Source organism: Oryctolagus cuniculus, chromosome 1, assembly GCF_051225735.1.
Source record: "Oryctolagus cuniculus isolate XC-2025 breed Fujian yellow rabbit chromosome 1, ASM5122573v1, whole genome shotgun sequence".
Lineage (NCBI taxonomy): Eukaryota > Metazoa > Chordata > Mammalia > Lagomorpha > Leporidae > Oryctolagus > Oryctolagus cuniculus.
Window position 1 is genome coordinate 186,601,635 of NC_142867.1, and position 18,857 is coordinate 186,620,491.

The following is an 18,857-nucleotide window of genomic DNA, read 5'->3' on the forward strand; positions in this document are numbered from 1 at the left end:
CCTGGGTTACATGAGAATCCAACAGTTTTGAGCATGAAAATAAAACAAGTGACTTCTATTTTATCAGTATCACCACTACCCTGACAGCATTTTAAAGGAGTACAAAAGTGGAAGCTGAATGTTTTACTCCATTTGTCTTGTTATAACAAAGATTCAGAAACTGGGTAATTTGTAAACAGCAGAAATTTACTTCTCACAGTTCCAGAGGCCTGGAAATCCAAAATCAGAGCAGAAGGAAGTTTGGTATTTGGTGAGGGTAGCTGATTGCTTCCAGGATGGAACCTATGGCTACTACTTCTGGAGGGGAGGTATGCTTTATCCTTACTTGGTAGAAGACAAAGGAGCAAGCAAGCCTACTGAATACTGCATAAAATGACTTGGAAATGGACTTCATTCCACTCACAAAGGTAGGAGGCCTCATAACTTAAACACTTCTTAGAATATATACCCTTTAATACCTTCACATTGGCCATTAAGTATCAATATGTGAATTTTGGAATGTCAGACCAAACCATAGCACTGGAATAGACAACAGGGGGCAATTGCCAGAATCCAGTGAGACATGATGGGAGCCTAGAAGACCATGTCAGCATTAGCAGTTACTACAATGAATATCAGTGCCCTGTCCAAATTCCTTATATCTTAGATTTCAGCTCACACCATCCATCTACTAACAACCAATATCTCGGCATTAACATCGCTTTGCTTGAGAGTTGTCTGGGACTGGAGCTAACTTTTCCCATACATGTAGAAGCCCAGAAATCACCGGTTTTTTCTCTTGAACAAGCTACCCACCAATAAGAGACAGAGTTAATATATAAATATCATAGCTTTAATCACTCCTGGAGTTGCTCAGGGCAAGTTAACCCTAGTTGCCCACTGTGGAAACCTGCTTCGTGTGTGCTCCTTTTACTGGTTGACTTTCCTATCATGTCTCATTTTTCCACTCATTACTGAAGTTCCTTGGCATCACATAGAAAAGAGTTATGATACTCATATAATTGTCTTGGGAATAGGAGTATCTGAGAAAGTCAACCTAATGTAGAAGTAGCCTTAGGAAGAACTTCAGGCTTGAATTCTGGAATTTGGTCAAAGATGGGCAACTTGGCCCCTGATTTTGGTGCTAATTGTGATGGCGATAAGCCATCTTTTATGAAAGCACAATGGTTACTGATGCTCTAATCAGTTGAATTGGGATGAAAAGTGGAAATCTATTCTCTAGCTTATACAACAATGCCAACTTTCATGACGTGGAGTCAGCGGTAATTACAAGGTCTATGGGGTTGATTGGTTGTTGTTAAGTGAATCAAAGTGCTGAAAGAATAACAGCTGGCTCATGACAGCCAACTATTAATTCAGGTGAATGTAAAAGCCAGTATATCTCAAGGGACGCATTTAATTGACTTTCATCTTGCACAGCCAATGGTACACTGTTTTGAAAATCAGAAGCAAAGTTGATTATTGAGAATAGCAAGGATGTCTGAAATGACAACATCAGCAAATCTCTGTACTAGAATCAGAATCTGATGGAAAAGAAGTCGTACATACTTTGAGCTAGGATAAGAACCTCTGAGAGCATGTATTTAAGAACCTAGAAACTTCAGTTCCCTAGGAATTCTTTGTACCAGCAGATCTGGCATACAGCCTATTTCTCCTTTCTAGAGGATTATAACCTACAAAACAGCTAAGAAATATGCAAAATTCTTACCCAAAGAAGATGTCATACAAGATTATGCTTACTGTCTTCACAATCTTTCTCCGCCTCCTCTCATTTCTTCTAGATTGAGATGAATAATCATAGTCAAGTTCATCATGGACCAATTCTGGAAAGTCTATCTCTGATTTGGGAAAGACAACATTATTGCCAAAAGAGCTGCATAAGCTGGATAATAGAATCAGGGGAACATATTTGGGAATGAATCTTAAAAGAGCTACACCAGTAGAGATGGAACATAGGACTTAATAGGGAATATTTATTGATATGAAGTCATTCTCCCATAACTCAAGAATTAATAACCTGGGAAGTACATATTAGAGCCAATCCTTATATGCAGTTAGGTTAGTTTCTTTAAGTTTGAGAAATAATAACCAATAATTACTAAAGTTGAAAGTCTTAAGCTACATTGGCAACGTATAGAGAAATGGATTTGAAAGGCTTCAGAAAGAGCAAGCATTGAACCTAGTGGTTAAAACACCAGTTAAGAAGCCTGCATCCCATACTAGGTTTGAACCTCAGCTCTCCTCCCAATTCCAGCTTCCTGCTAATGCACAGGAAGCATTAATAATGCTATTCAGATTCAGCCCATTACAGAGGTAAGAAAGCTAGGGTATTTATATGCCAACTCTGAATATTACTGCTGGACAGCATTCCAAGTGGACAAAGTGAGTATTTCTGGGCTTCTACACACACATGGGAAGTATTACTTCTGTACACATGGCAAAAGTCCAGAATGGCAACTAGAGATCTTTGTCAATGACTAAGACCATGGCATTCCTAGGGATGAGATGACTGGGTGGCACATGAGGGCATTTTATGATACACACCACAGACAACACTCAAGCAAAGACAAGTTGATACTGACTGAAGTGATACGGCATGAGCTGAAATCTAACATCTAGGGAATGTAGGCAGGGCACTGGTGTTGAGTGGTTGGGTCCCAGCTACCATATGGAAGACTTGGATTCAGCACCCAGCTTCAGGCTTCAGCTTGGCCCAGATCAGCCACTGCAGGCATTTGAGGAGTAAACCAGCAGATAAGAGATCACTTTGTCTTTCTGTCTACCTGACTCTTTCTGTGCTTTTCGTAAACAAATAAATTATTAAAAAATAAAGACTATTATTCTCAGTGCAAAATGAGACAAATATGTATTTTCCCTGATTGTGGTGACTCATATATACAGTGCACAAAAAATGTAATATATATGAGCAAAACTAACACTTTGAAACTTGATTATTGTTTATAGCCTTTGGCTATACCATGAGGAACTGTGGTTTTTCTACTTACTACTTGTGGAATTCTTGACTTAGTGGAAGATTACCCTTGTGATTATAAAGAATAGTACAAATATATCATTGTAAAAATTAAAATTAAAATAAGAAAGGAAGAAGAATGGCAGCAAGGGGATAGGTAAGAAGTATCATTATGTTCTTAAAACTGAAACTGTGAAATACATAAAATTTGTTCCCTTTATATAGATAAAAATTTTACAAAAGAAAAATAAAATGAATAAAACATGGTCCTTGCTCTTAAAATAAATAAAATAGACTCAGAGGTCAACCATTATATTAATATTATTATATAAGAAATATTAATATTAATATATAAGGCCATGGAAAAATCAGCCAATTGATTACAAAAGAAGGCACAGAAGATATTCTCTTCATGACGACATTGAGCAGTGTGCTGGTGAGGCAGCCACAGTATCACTGAGAAGCCCAATCATGGTTGTTCTCTATGGGCTAAGGCTGGATATAAGAGTTGCTTTTATGAAAACAGGCTTTCCAGTGCCATTAGGTATGATAAGATTACCAAATAATAAAGGTCAGGGGACCTTTAACCACCAGAGGACAGATGGATGTTAATTACTGAAATTAGCCAAAATAGGGGCCGGCTCTGTGGCACAGTAGATTAATCCTCTGCCTGCAGCCCTGCCATCCCATATGGGCACCGGTTCTAGTCCCAGCTGCTCCTCTTCCAATCCAGCTCTCTGCTATGGCCTGGAAAAGCAGTACAAGATGGCCCAAGTGCTTGGGCCCCTGCACCCATGTGGGAAACTGTGAAGAAGGACCTGGCTCCTGGTTTCAGATCGGCACAGCTCGGGCAGTTGCGGCTATCTGGGGAGTGAGCAAGTGGAAGGAAGACCTTTCTCTCTGTCTCTCTCACTGTCTGTAACTCTACCTCTCAAATAAATAAATAAAATCTTTTTAAAAAAAGAAATTAGCCAAAATATTCAGAATGGCAACTAGGACATTCTGACCTATAAGGATCTGTGAAGATGGTTGAGAGTGAATGAAGGCATTGTTTAACATATAGAAAAAATATAGAAACTCATAAGCAGAAAGTAGATGATGGAAAATACAACAGAGAATCATAAATGCTTGCTCAGCAGACCCAGAGCCCATCAGCTGAGAGAGCACGTAGGACCACTTGAGGAAAGATTTTGGTAACACCACTACGAATGCACATAACAATGAGTCTCCCAAAGGAAAATACTCTGGTCATTTGTCAAAGTAATTGTGGAGAAAATAATATACAGATCCTTTAGATGATATGGAATATGGTATATGAGCTAACATGAATGACAACAACTTGAAATTATTTACTCTTACTAGAATGAGGAAGTTCAAAGCCAGATAGGAAATGGGGTCCAAGTCCAGTCTTCAGATCCATTTGTTACTTTCCCGTCTATGAGCATACATTCGGGATGGACCTTCTTAACAACTAGCAGAACACTCATATTTTATAGATTATATTATTATTCAAAAATATTCACCACTTCTCCTCTTACCTCCATGACAAAGAACACTGCCCTTTGTCATGTGGTTTGACTTAGCCAATGGAATACCAGCCAAACATGAGGCAGGCGGAGACTTAAAATGTAGTTGTGCAATTAGGCTGCTCTCTTTCACCTCCATCATAATCTGAAAAGAGAGTCTTCCAGACAACTGCTTGCACGTCAGCCTAACTGTAAGAATGAACACACGTGGAATGGACCCAAGTCCAACTAACACTGTGAAATTAAGCCCCGTCAAACTCACAGCTTGAAGAAAAGCTGCCCAGCTCAGCCCAGACTAGATCAGCTGACCTCCAGCCAACTCACAGACAAATGAGCAAGAATAACTAATTATTAGTTGAAGTCACTGAGCTTTGGGTTAGTTTGTTGGATAGCAACAGATAACAGTTAACCAAAACATGTGATACTCATTTTGTAATGAGACATTTGATAATGAATAAACTGTTACAGTAGACTGAAAAAACTGGTGAGAAAACTGCCACATGAGACTAGAAAAATGTTGACCCATGTTATGTAACAACAATATTTATTTGGCAAAACTAGTGCTGGAAAATTATGTACATAATAAACTATTTGAATTTGAGTGAGAAAATCAATGAAAAAATTTTAGAGAACGAAATGGCTGCTACTAACACATTTGATAAGATATGATAAGAATGAAATATTTTATACTTAGAAAAGAATTGGCTACTTTGCAAGCCGATTTTATGCAGATATTGAAAATCCAAGTATTACAGTGCAGACATTCTTCAACTTATGATGGGGCTATGTTCCAAGAAACTAATCATAAGTTGAAAATATCACAAGTCAAAATGCACTTAATGTAGCTAACCTACCACACATCACAGCTTAGCGGCAAAGCACACTGTGGAGTATCAGTTGCTTACCCTCTGATGGCATTACTAGGAGCTGCTGCTGCTGCCTAGAATTGCAAGAATCACACTGCATGTAAGAGACCAGGAAAAGATGAAAATTCAAAATTCAAAGTGCAGTTTCTACTGATTGTGTATGACTTTCATGCCATGGAAAGGCCAAAAAGTCAAAATTAATAACTACCGTTAAACTAGGAACCTATATTTAAAAATAAATCTACTTTTGACCGAATAAAAGGTACATTCTTTATTATGCAACTTTATCAAATCCAAGGGTTTCCACCCAGATATACTATACCTCAGATTAAAGATCAAAGCAATATGTGGATATCAGAGTCTTTGCTAAAACAATATACTTAGATCAGATTCTTAATAATTCTCTCAATTAGATAAAAGACCTCCAGGTTTTAGGGTGTGATTCTAGAAAATCAATAATAAGTCAAAAAAGTGACTCATATCCCAAAACATAATTGTGTGGGAAAATGTAACTTGAATACATTTAGAAACCTACAAAATTCTTCACATCTAGATTTCTAGAAACACTGCCAACATGGATCAAATGTAAGTGAGATTTATGAAATGTAAAACAGACATCTCAATCTGTAACTTTCTTTAATCAAAAAGAAGTTCAGAAAACTGCCTAATCTCCAAAATGGTATATTCCAATTGCTCTCTTCAAAAGTGATCAAGGAAGACACTAGAGAAGGAAATAGCTTCAGAAGTCAGAGATAAGGCCCAAGGGAAAAAGACCTGGAGCTTCTTCCAGGGGATAGAACTGGGGGCTAAACAAGCAACATTTCCTATAACCTGAGGAAATAGTCCTAACATGTTTTTCTGTAAGGATTATCAGAAATGCTATGAAGTAGTCATTCATCTCCCCATTTTTTCTTTTTAAATGAAGATGTTTCTTAATTTTTCTCTTGCTTCTATCTCATCACTTTATGCTGAATCAATGTGGAGCAGATAATTTGGTGTTTTTTTTTTTGTTTTTTTTTTGTTTTTTTTTTTTTGTTTTTTTTTTTTTAGTTCATGGTTCTCTGGACCAAGAGGAATAACATTTAGATTATGAATTCCTAGTGACCCTGATGAAATAATGCCTCAGGAGTCTGTGCAGTCTTAAACTACAGTAACTATATTTAGCATTTGGAAAGGATACCTGTATTTGCAAGCAAAATACAAGATTCTGATAGATTCAATTATTCAAAAATAACCACTTGCTTCATTAGTTCAACTTCTGTGGAACAAGCGTATGTCTCCAATATGTAACTCGATTGGGCAATGGGAAAATTTCAAACATGACACAAGCAGAAGCTGAAAATGTGCTTGTACAATCTATCTTCCCTTCTTGTTCCTCTGTCATCACCAATTAGGATGGCTTTTCTGAGAACCTGTTGTCCGTTCAACATGGCCTCAGATTTGAAAAGACACGTAGAACACAGTTAAGTGCAAATAGCAATAAGGGGACAGCATCCTATCCAGGAGCTCACAGAGTGACTGATTTATTTGCATGGCACACCTCATAATATTATCTCTAATAATCTACTCACTTTTTGATGAAATAAGTACAACAATCGGGCATGACTTCAGAATTCACTGGTTCCATGCTCAGTATCAGTGAAAAATTGCCACCTGATAGAAAATTCGAAAGGCCTTTTTTAGGTAAAACTAAGGAATTAGTTTGGAAATAAAACCTTGTCAAGTTTAGGTGCTATTTTTCCAGATACATTATATGCTACCAATCATATCTGCTACACTCTGGGCAATTGATCACACCATGTGAGTGAGAATGTAACTCTCACCATCAACGTCAAAGACCAATTGTGGGAAATATGCTTCCCATCTCCACAAACCGGGCTCTTGTGGATGGCACATCCTAAATGACAGAAAAAGACGTGGAGGCAATTTTACCAGGGAATACAGTAAGTATTCTACTAACCTTCAGGCTAGATCTACCACATGGAGTCTCTCCTTACTAGCATAGCAGCAGTTAAAGAAATACTATAATGAGTAAGTAAATTAATCTTTATTATCATGGGAAGATATGGTTGCTGTTAAATAATGGGGTGGGAGAAATATGCCAAATATGTCTCAAACTGAAGAAATTGACTATATGGTGTCTCTAAGAGCTGCCAGACCCAGGTGGACTTTTAAGTGGGGATTTTTAAAAAACTGAGCCAAGGGTAACTCAATCATTTACTTGGATGAAGGTCTATAGTATCTATATTCAGGCAAACAAATATACTGGCTGGAAGTGAGAAGAATGTAAAATGATTAAGAGGAGGAAGATGATGAATATCAACTATAGCCCTAATCTCATTGCTTTAAATCTTTCCTCTGGAAATTATGACCAGCCAACATTCTTGAATAGTCAGGGACAGGATGAAGTTAATTTAATATGGGGTACAAGAGAATCTGAACAGTGCTAGAGATGTTCATTTGAAGATATCTAGTGCATAGCACCTCCATTTCCATCCGATGATATCTGTATCTTTTTCCTTACTGCTTATCTTTCATTTCTGAAGCACATTTGTATGGCCTGAACACAATTTGGGTGTTGCCCCCCTGTCATTCACAGGTTAGTTAGCTCATTTCCCCACTGACTCGGTAAGAGGTGGTGGAACCGTAGAGAGATAGTGTCTTGGGAAGTGCTGACATCGGGGGGCACTCACATTGGAAGAAATTAAGGTAGTTCTCACAGGATCTTGGTCAGTTCTTGTGTGAGGGTTGTTATACAAAAGCAAGGCTGGCCTCTGCCCAGTCTCTCTGGCTTCGTGTACCATTCATTTTATGATCTCTCCCTGTCACACCTGCTGTCACCAACCCCAAAGTGATGCAGCCGAGTGGGCCTTGCATGAGCGAGTACCATCCTGTCTGTACTGCCAGCCTCTAAAACTATGAGCTAATTGAATCTCTTTTCTCTTTAAATTGCCCAGCCTCAGGTATAAAACAGACTAATAGACCACTCTGCACATACAGCAGGACAGAAGCACTAGGAAACTAATATCCCTTAAGAACAGCCCTCAACTAATCACAGAGGAAATCTGGTGTATAAAAACACATTTTGTTCATTATTTGAGTGGAATGATAAAAGTGAACTATGTGTTTTATTCTGGTTTCCAGTAACATTAAGCTTTAGATGCCTATAATAGTAATTTACTTAATGACACACACTTTACTAGCTGTGATCTCTTCCCTGTCTTATGATTTCATTTCTCCAGTGGCATGTTCTGGAATTTTCTCTCAAATGAACTAGGTTTACTCAAGTTTTTCTCTCAAGGTCAATATCTAGTGGAAACTCTACCTAAGGTAGGGGTTCCCAGATTATAGATTTATTTTAAATTGACTATGGCTTGATTCGCTAATAATCTGGGCATGTGGTTTGAAAGAATGAGTGGAATAATGCTGAATGTAAATTTTTGAAGGGAAAACCTACAAGAATGAAAGAGGTATAAACTAATATGGTAATGACCACAATGGACGAATTTTGGCAGCCAAGATAATAAATTTAGTTCTGGACACGAAAAATTAGAATTGCCTGATAAATACACAAATGAAGGCACTGATGAAGCAGTTAGATAAGTAAGTCTATACTTCATGGAGAAGTCCTGGTTTGAGAAACAGGGTGCAACTAGTGTATAGATGTAATTTAAAGCTGTGACTCTGGGTCATGGTCTCCAAGAGAATGTCCACAGAAACAAAAAAGCACATAAATGTTTTTATAAGAAGCTCATAAGCTTTTCAAAAGTGAAACTGAAAATCTCAATTGATTATTTAAATAGCATATTAGAATCAGCTGAAGAGAAAAATAGTGAGCCAGAAGGTTAGGTGAAGTAAAAGGGATAAATTATAAAGGAAAAGTAAAGATGCTGGAGGGGAAAACTATGAGAACATCTAAATCAGAGATTATTTTAGATACTGAAACATAGGAGAAGAAATATGTGACTGCGGTAAGCAAAGCACAATTCTAAAGTGTTCCCCAAGGTTATTGCTCCTCTGGTGCACATAGCCTATGTAACAATCCCCTCCCCTTGAGTATGAGTGGAACCTATCAACATTATTGGCTATCACTCTTGTGATTATGTTATAATTTGTTGAGATTATCTTAGTTGGGCCGGATCTAACTGGGTGAGATTTTCAAAGAGATCAGTGAGATTCAAAGTGAGAGATCTTCTATTGGTTTTCAAGAAGAAAATTTCATGTTATGGAGAAGACCACAAACAGCTGAGAAAGTCCCTCACTTAACATTAAACAATAAAGAAAGAAGTGTCAGTTTTACAGCCACAGGAACTAAATTCTACCAACAATCAGTAAGGTTGGAAAAGGGTCCCAAGCTTCTAATGAGATTGTAGCTCCAACCAACACCTGGATTTCAGATATATGACACCTTAGGCAGAGGACCCTGCTGTTTTGTACCAACAGAAACTATAATATAATAAGTTAGTGCTATTTCAAGCCATTAAGTCTGTGATGAGTTGTGCTTTAGCAATCAAAATATGAATCTGGTGGCAGAATAAATAATTGAAGAAATATTTTCATATGCTGAAGAAGACATTCAGTCATAGATTCAAGTCATGCTACCAATTTCTAGCACATAGCAATTTAAAGAAAATTTCATAGGAAGATAATAGAAAAACTATTGGAAAATAAAGATTAATACATTTTAAGTGCACACAGGAATTAAATATTAAGATACTAGATTTCTTTCACAGGAACATCAGTCTGACTAACAGCAGATTTCTTATTACTGCAAGGAAATAAAAGAGGAAGCCAGAAGAAAATAGTATGCAATCTTTATGGCACTATCCAAAGAAGAGGAAAAAAACCATAATCTTAGAATTCTATACCCTGTAAAAATATCCTTTAAATACACACACATACACATGCACACATGCACATGCCTATATACTTGTGGAAAATAATCTTCAAAAAATTAAAGTAAAATAGAAGTATTACTATGCAAATTAAAACCAAATGAATTCAGAGTCAGTGTTATGGCATATTGAGTAAAGTTGCTTGCTGCAGTACCAGCATCCCATATGGGCACCTGTTCAAGACCCAGATGCTCCACTTCTGACCCAGCTCCCTACTTATGGCCTGGGAAAGAAGTAGAGGATGGCCCAAGCCCTTGGGTCTCTAGGTTTGGCCCAGCCCCAGCTGTTGAGGCCATTTGGGGAGTGAATCTGAATAGAAGATCTGTCTCTCCTCTCTCTGTATCTCTGCCTTTCAAATATAAATAAATAGATCTTTAAAATAATGATCCTATTGGATATTCACAAATAAAGAAAGAAAAGTAGTTGATAAGGCAAAAAATATTCATAAATATTAATTCATAAGACAATAATATTGTCTTGAGGCATTTAAATATATTAATATGAATTATAGTATTTTAAGTCTATGTGAATATAATAAAATAAAGAGATAAGTTAGATAAAGTCAGTTAAGTAGTTCTAAGGTGGTTATATTTTTTAAGTAGATGGCTTTAACTTTATTTAACTAATAATTAAAAATATGTATGGATAATCTTCAAGGAAACCACTAAATATTAAAAATTATATACATCAAAATAGGAAATGGAATAAAAATCACAGACCAAGTGCTATGGAGGAAGATAACAAGATGGCAGATTTAACATCAAATAAGCTTAAGTGGAATATATCCTGGTTAAATTCAAAGATTGTGTGGTAGCTAACCCCCAAGATGATCCCCAAATTATTCCTACTTCCTAGTATTCTCATCTTTGTGTAGGCCGATTTAGTGATTTGTTTATAAGAAACAATTCACATCCCTCCCACTTGCAAAATGTATTTATTCCTTTCCAAGACCCACAAATGTCTTATCCGATTACTTCATTAGCTCAGAGTTCAGAATCCATTCAATAAAATAGGGCCCTTGTCTAGATGAAGTAGCCAAAATAGTTTCTCTTGATTTTTGGACTTGGTAAAGAACCCAAGTTATCTTACTCCCACCAAATCCAACATATATATAGGATAGACACAGGACAATATCTACTTCAGCTTCCTCTTAATGTATAATGAATTACTACAACCTGATTCCTTAAAACAGTCATTTTGGGAATGCTATAGCAGAACACTGTAGAATGGTTGATTTATAAACAGAAATTAACTTCTCACAACATTGGAAGCTGAAAGTTCAAGATCAAGGAAGATCTGGTGTCTGGTGACACCTGGCACCTCATGGATGCTGACTTCTTGCTGTGTCCTCATGTGGACGAGAGAAGAGAGCAAGTTTTCGGGAGTCTCTCATACAGGGTCATTAATCTCATTCATGATTCCTCTACTCTCATGATCTTAGTAACTATCAAAGTCCACCTCATAATATCAATGTATTGAGGGCAGAGGATTTTGGACTAACAAATAATTCGTTATTGTGCATTAGTATGGAACAATATAAATATAAAAGCTGAATGTTTTACATGCTGGCACAATGAGAATTGGTTCACCTTCATTTGTAATATCTATTACAAGTCATTTTCAAATGTGGCTGTGAATACAGTCAGTATGATGACAGGAGAAGAGAGGATTTCACATGCCAGGATACTTCAAAAAGATGGCAGAAAGAGAAATTAGATGGAATAAATGATGCAAAAAATGAAATTCATGCATAGTTTTTTCATAATAATTTTCCATTAACTTTTGGAAGATTCCTTGTATAGTGTCTTAAGGTCAGTTTTGGGCTCAAGATGCTTAAAGTTGCTTTCTATGACTTTGGTATCATCATCTGATAATGTAGTTTTGGTTAGTATTAGAAACTTCAGTAAAGAAAGTTATAAGGTGGTAATCAGAGATGCATATGCTGAAATCCATCAAGTATAAGCATAAGCAGGGATTCATTTACTTAGAGGGAACAAAATCAATAGGGAATCAAAGCTAGATTTTCTTCTGTTGAGAATGAATTAACATGATTCTACCTGAAGGCCGGAACTCTATGAATGTTTTCCAGTTCTTTGATTGTAAGATCTCAAAGAAAAAAATTCCAAAAAATTGTATGTGACTTAAAAGACTTTACACTTGTATTGATATAATCTGTCCTAATCCATTTTAATTACATGTATTTAAAAATACAGTATTGATAAGAGTTGTAACTGTCTACTTACTTAATTTCTTATAAATTAATTTCTTAATACATCCTTTTATGTAGGTTAAAGATTCCTAATTTGTCTGCACAAACTACTAGACTACAAAATTTTCATCTGTTCTTTATGCATTATAATTGCCACAGATTTTTCAGAGATAAAGGAAGCAAGGAACCGTGGCCTGCCAAACAGTGAGTTTCAGTGGCCTACTTTAAGTTTTTTGGTCTTAATCCACAAAACATTTCTCTTTCTCAAATTATTTTATATTATACATTTTAGATATATTTGGTTCAGTCCCATTCAATATATGTGATTTGAGCACTCTGTAATCATCAGGCAGGCTACGGTGAAGATTCTTAGATGAGGTCCCAGTCCTCAAGAAGCTTAAAGTTGAGGGCAAGGCTATCTTTGTAAATTTTTATTTCTTATGAATTGTAAATTATAAAATGCATGTCACCTATAATTGTACAGTAACTATCTTTTCATGCCAATAAATATAATTCTACCATAGTGATTTTAGTAGCTGAATACTATATCATGCTGAAGATTATAAATGAACAATTATGTTTAACTGTTCTTTATTTTTGTATCTAGCTATTACTTATATTTTACTATCATAATCTTCTGTCATTCATTTTAATTTTCATATACAAGTTAAATTCTGACTGAAAATGTTTCATGTTTTAAAGCTTTAGTAATGTTGTCAAACCATACTATTTTTATAGAATTGTCAAACCCTCGTATATGTATCATAACAAAGGAAAAAATACTAGATCTGTGTTTCCTGGAAGATGTTATATAAATACTTCTGTACCTCTTGAGGCTTCCCAGAAAGAGCTTGACTGAAAAGACCTTGGAGAATCTGATATTATTTCCCATAATTTGCTATTCACAATTCATGTTAGCATTTCAAACACTCTAAGTGCAACACTATAGAAACATGTTCAATTTTGTTTAAGTCAACATTTATTAAACAGGGCATGTTATTTCAGTGTAATATTCAGTGGCATGCTTTAGAATACTCTTCATTGATAAAGAGAATTTGAAAATGCCCAGATTTAAAGAAAATGAGAACACATTCAGATGTTTACTCAAAGGAAACATAGCTTATATGATTTGGTGATTAGCATTTGAAAAATTTTAAATAATTAAAACAAAGAAATCTAATTGTTATAACATTATTGTTAAAGTGTTTCAGTTTGAAACTCTCGCATTCACATTTCATTCAATAATTCATTGTTAAACTTTAGAGAAACATTTTTACTATGTATTTATCTGTAAGCCAGTAGTATTATAATGTGATTATGAGAGATATGTAGAAAGGATATTGGGATTAAGGTTTATAACATATTTACTTCAGTGGTTAAGTATATTTCTCATATATGACACAAGATGTTCCATCATCAATTAATAGTAAAGTTAATCTAATGACTATTTTATATTAACTGAAAGAAATAAATAAGATAATGCATAATAAAATATTTACTGACCATCTTTTATTTCACTTCAGTATAATATCAATTTAGATAGGAATATAAAGACATATTGACATTTTTCATATGTCAATCAAATACCTCGTTACACATGACTGTAACATCATATCCATGTGTAAAAATCTACCCTGTCAATCAAACGTCTTGTTATACACAAATCTGACATCAGATTTAAGTATAATAAGATGTAAGATTGACAACTAATTAGTCAAATATGAAGGAAATAAATTGTCCTTTGCTCTGCTTTTCTAAAATAGACAGTTCTTATTTTTTTATTACTCGTGGCTTCTCCAATTTGTAACATTTCACTCTTACTGAAATGTCTATGCCATAGTTCACTTTAATTTTTGGACCACTTTTCTTACTTTTATTTGCATGCAGATGCGTGTGATCTATATGCATTGATGATTATGTGATACTAGTTCAAAAATCAAATATCAGTGGTTACAAGTCATTTCTGGAGAATTTTTAAGACTATAAATGTGGTGCTTCACAGGTTATTCTGAAGAGCAAAGCAAAATTGAGCCATAGTATACAAACTGCATTTTTTGACTCTTACTCTAAAACTAATTAACAGTCCTGGGTGCCAACCATTGCCACCAAACTTGTATAACTTATTTTCCTCATCTCCAAGGGTTTTGGACTTTTTTGATCTTAACAGGTCAGATCCAATCCACAGTGGAATTTAGTGTCCTATTATGACTTAAAACTACCTTAGCAGTAATATCTTGCAAAGGAAACATTTGAGTAAACAGAGGTTTAGACAGTCCAAACAACAAATAGACTATAGACAGAGAGAAGGTCGGAAACAAAGCAAGCAAATTTCAATACGTAGAACAAAATACAATATATTGAATAGTACTGACATAAAATGGAGTGAAAACAAATATCTTCACAATTGACTAGCATTTCTTTGCACCTCTTACAAAGATGCCACCAACCATAACCTGGGGTTAAAGTTTGCCTGTGGATAAAGGTGCCTCCTCACCTCCTTCAAAGGGAATCATACTCAACCATCTACTCCCTACTTTTCCTCTCATTTTAAGTTGTGAATAAAAGCCACAGTGCATGAACGGCAGAACCAATCCTTCAGTTTGGCCATATTCATTTTCCTCTGGCAAGATTTTTAAACTGAAAATGGAAGTATTCAATGGAAGCATGGAATTAAAAACTAATCTCTGTAACATCTCTTAAGCATGACCCCCAGAATGTATTATGGCCCCGAAAGGCCTTTTCCACTGAACAAAGTTGTATTTTCTCATCCCTTGTGACATCTTGAAACTACATATCACAGAATAGTCCTTGATAACTTATAATCATTTTCTAACACCTGTGGGCTCCAAACACTCTTCAAAAGTTAGTAAGCAGAGGAGTTTTCACTTGAGTCAGGGAAATATTACATTTCAGGAGATATCTTTAAATGTACATTTTTATCATGATTCACACTATGTTAGTCTTTTTTCAAACTAAATTTCACTCATTAAATTTTAGATAGATATATAACATGCTCATGTAGGATTATGCTAGAGATATACCTGTGAGGCCGGCGCCGCGGCTCACTAGGCTAATCCTCCGCCTAGCGGCACCAGCACACCGGGTTCTAGTCACGGTTGGGGCGCCGGATTCTGTCCCGGTTGCCCCTCTTCCAGGCCAGCTCTCTGCTGTGGCCAGGGAGTGCAGTGGAGGATGGCCCAGGTGCTTGGGCCCTGCACCCCATGGGAGACCAGGAAAAGCACCTGGCTCCTGGCTCCTGCCATCGGATCAGCGCGGTGTGCCTGCCGTAGCACGCCGGCCGCGGCGGCCATTGGAGGGTGAACCAACGGCAAAGGAAGACCTTTCTCTCTGTCTCTCTCTCTCACTGTCCACTCTGCCTGTCAAAAAAAAAAAAAAAAAAAAAAAAGAGAGCGAGAGAGAGAGAGATATACCTATGGAAATGAGGGAGGAAAGGCATAAGAAAAGGGAGAGATGGGAGGGACTGAACTGGAAATGGCAGAAAGTAACAATGTATTCTTAGAGATGTGACCTTATCAAGTTTATAAATTTCTTAATTGTCATTTACCTGTTCTTTGGAAGAGACGATATCATTTTAGGAGTCTAAATCTATTAATAGAAAAAGTTTTGATGGACTTTTAGGAAAGAGAATTTATAGAAATAGGGAATGAACACATACATAAACAAACACAAGCCACACAGAGAAGTATTTCAACAAAATTTCACATTGAATCTTGAAATCCCACTGCTTAATGACCACACAATCTACTTGACTAGAAATTGAGGGTATGCAATTACTGAATATAATTCTCATTTGAAGAAATGGTCTATCTAAATGTTAAACATGTACTCTCACTTCCTTATGTATTTATATGAGCCTTTTGTTTAAAACAAATAATATGATAGTATCATTAATTAGCAATATTGCTTTTTCTAGATTGCTTACATTAAATAATACTTCATACAGGTTCGTAGAAACCATTTTTCCACAGATTAATAAAATATACTTTGTTCATGTGTGGATAAAGTCTATTCAATATATGCAGTTATTAAAAAATACTATTGTTACACAGAATTTTATAATTCTGGGACTCTCCTGTCTCCCCATTTTCTTAATTAGGACCCTCATGATGATATTGGGCTCACCCACATATTCCAGAACAATCTCTCCATCTCAAGATCCTAATCACACCTGGAAAATCTCTTTTGCCATGTAATGTTCCAGGGATTAGGATGTAGATATCTGTTGTTGGGGGGCTGGGGAGAAGGCAAGGGTGAACATTAGTCTCCTTACTCCAATGTGTTGCTGTGACTTTAATAAAAATATTTTTCAAAACATTAAAAACTGCAATTGTTTTGTTTGAATGAAATAAAAATCTTTAAGATGTATTTGTCAGTAAGGGTATTACCTTGTGACATATGCATCAGGTAGTCTGGTCCAAATTTGTACAACAAGCATTCATAGATCACTTAATGTCTGCAGGCACTCTTAGACAAAGGGGATACATTTGTGAACAAAATAATCCAAAATCCTTATCCTCAGTTGAAGATGATAAAATGGCAAGGTGATGGTAGGTGATAGAAAGAGTTGGGAGTTAGATGTAGTGGTGGTGGTAGGAAGGGGTGCTGGGGGAGTTTCATTTTTTAATTTATTTTTTAAGGAATACAAATTTCATAAGTACACCTTTAGGAATATAGTTGTTCTTCCCACCATATCAGCCCTCTCAACCCATACTTCCACCCCTTCTCCTCCTCCCTCTCCCCTTGCCAGTCCTATTCTCTGTTAATATTCATTTTCAATTAACTTTGTACACAGAGGACCAATTCTATACTAGTAAAGATTTCAACAATTTTCACACACACACACACACCCACACACACCCTCACACCCTCACACACACACACACAAAATGTTTGAGAACTGGTTTTACAGTTAACTCTCAATACAACTCTGTCCTCAGTAGGTTTCATTTTAAAGGGAAAAGTCAGATCTAATCTTGAAAAGGTTATTATTGGGCAAGGACAAAAAGGCATTGATGGGTATACAGGAACTAGCCTGTGCAAAATTCTATGACAGGAACATGCCTGGCATATATGAGGGACATATAAGAGTGGGTACGGGAAAATGAGAGAACAAGGGAAGAATTCAGAAAGGGAATATGGAACCAGATCCTTCAGGATTACAGGTCATTGTATTCCAAATGGAATGGGAAACACTGCACAGCTGTAGAATAAAGAATAAAGGTGGTAAAAGTTTGCCTTACCTTTTCAATGGTTCTTTCTGGCTGCTGTTTGGAGAATTATGTGGAACCAAGAAATCTAGTTAGATCTTCTAATCTGGATAAAAGATGATGGCAGCCTAGAAGAGAACAGAATCAATGGAGATATGTTAAGTGTGGCTTTGTGGATGTATTTTGACAGGACTTACTGAGGGAGTGATGGGAGGTGTTGGGGGAAAAGAGCCTGTAGGGGTGATATCAAGATTTTTGTATTTGCACCTTGGAAAGATGTGGCTGCCATTTATTTCCATCAGAAAAAAAATTCTTTCAGTATCTACATGACAAAAAGAAGTTTAATACATGGGAGAAGGATAGTTCTTTAAAGCTGTTCATTAAAGCTCTATTCATTCAGGCACAACTAATTCAAAATGTTGGATGGCCCATAAAGATTGAGACTTGCCAGAGACCGCCTTTGTACGCTCTACAATGGAAAGATTTGCAAAACATATTAACATTGCCTACAAATTTTTAGGAAGGGAAGAAAGGAGCATTAAGTTAACTTGCAAAAAATTTGTTTTTTAGAATTATCTCTTTTTATGGGAAAATGTTGTATGAATAGATATTCTCAAATAAATGCTCTGTGAAACCTGAGCTTGGCAACACATATTTTTTGTGAAAATGTGAACACCTGCTTTGCCTGAGTCAGCCATGGAGTGAATCTGCCTCTTATACATAGAGAGGAAGACAGAATTATTTAAAAATGTCCAACCTTTGAGAGAATCAAGATGGCTGAATGGGGAAAAGACATAATGATTTTGACCACAAGAAGATACTAGTAGAACAGGGGAGGGACCATGTTCCCAGGGGACAACCGTAGAGAAATTTTCAGTGGAAAGAGCAAATACACAATAGCTAACAGGATGATACCTGTGACTTCCATGGCTAGTAACTGATGGGGATTCCATCTTATCAGAGTGAGCTGGGAGGGCATGCCACAGCTCGCAGGCCACTAGTGATCTTGTCGGAGACAGTACTCCACAGTTCACACAGACTGTGGTTCCAGCCCAATTAGATGTGTGAGGGGTGAACTCATTGCTTTCATCCTCTCACCCACCAAAGCACTCAGCAGCAGGTAGGGAGAGGTGCCATCCTCCCACAACAAGGTGAGTAGAGG

General features: G+C 36.4%; 1 long non-coding RNA gene across 1 annotated transcript in view; it reads right to left on the bottom strand.

Moving 5' to 3' along the window:
• LOC149128791 (uncharacterized) overlaps positions 1-18,857 on the bottom strand; it is a 68,761-nt gene that overhangs the window by 44,469 nt on the left and 5,435 nt on the right. The window contains exon 2 of the long non-coding RNA XR_016213795.1: positions 17,729-17,823. This is a non-coding gene — a long non-coding RNA (uncharacterized LOC149128791). The remainder of the gene's footprint in view (positions 1-17,728; positions 17,824-18,857) is intronic.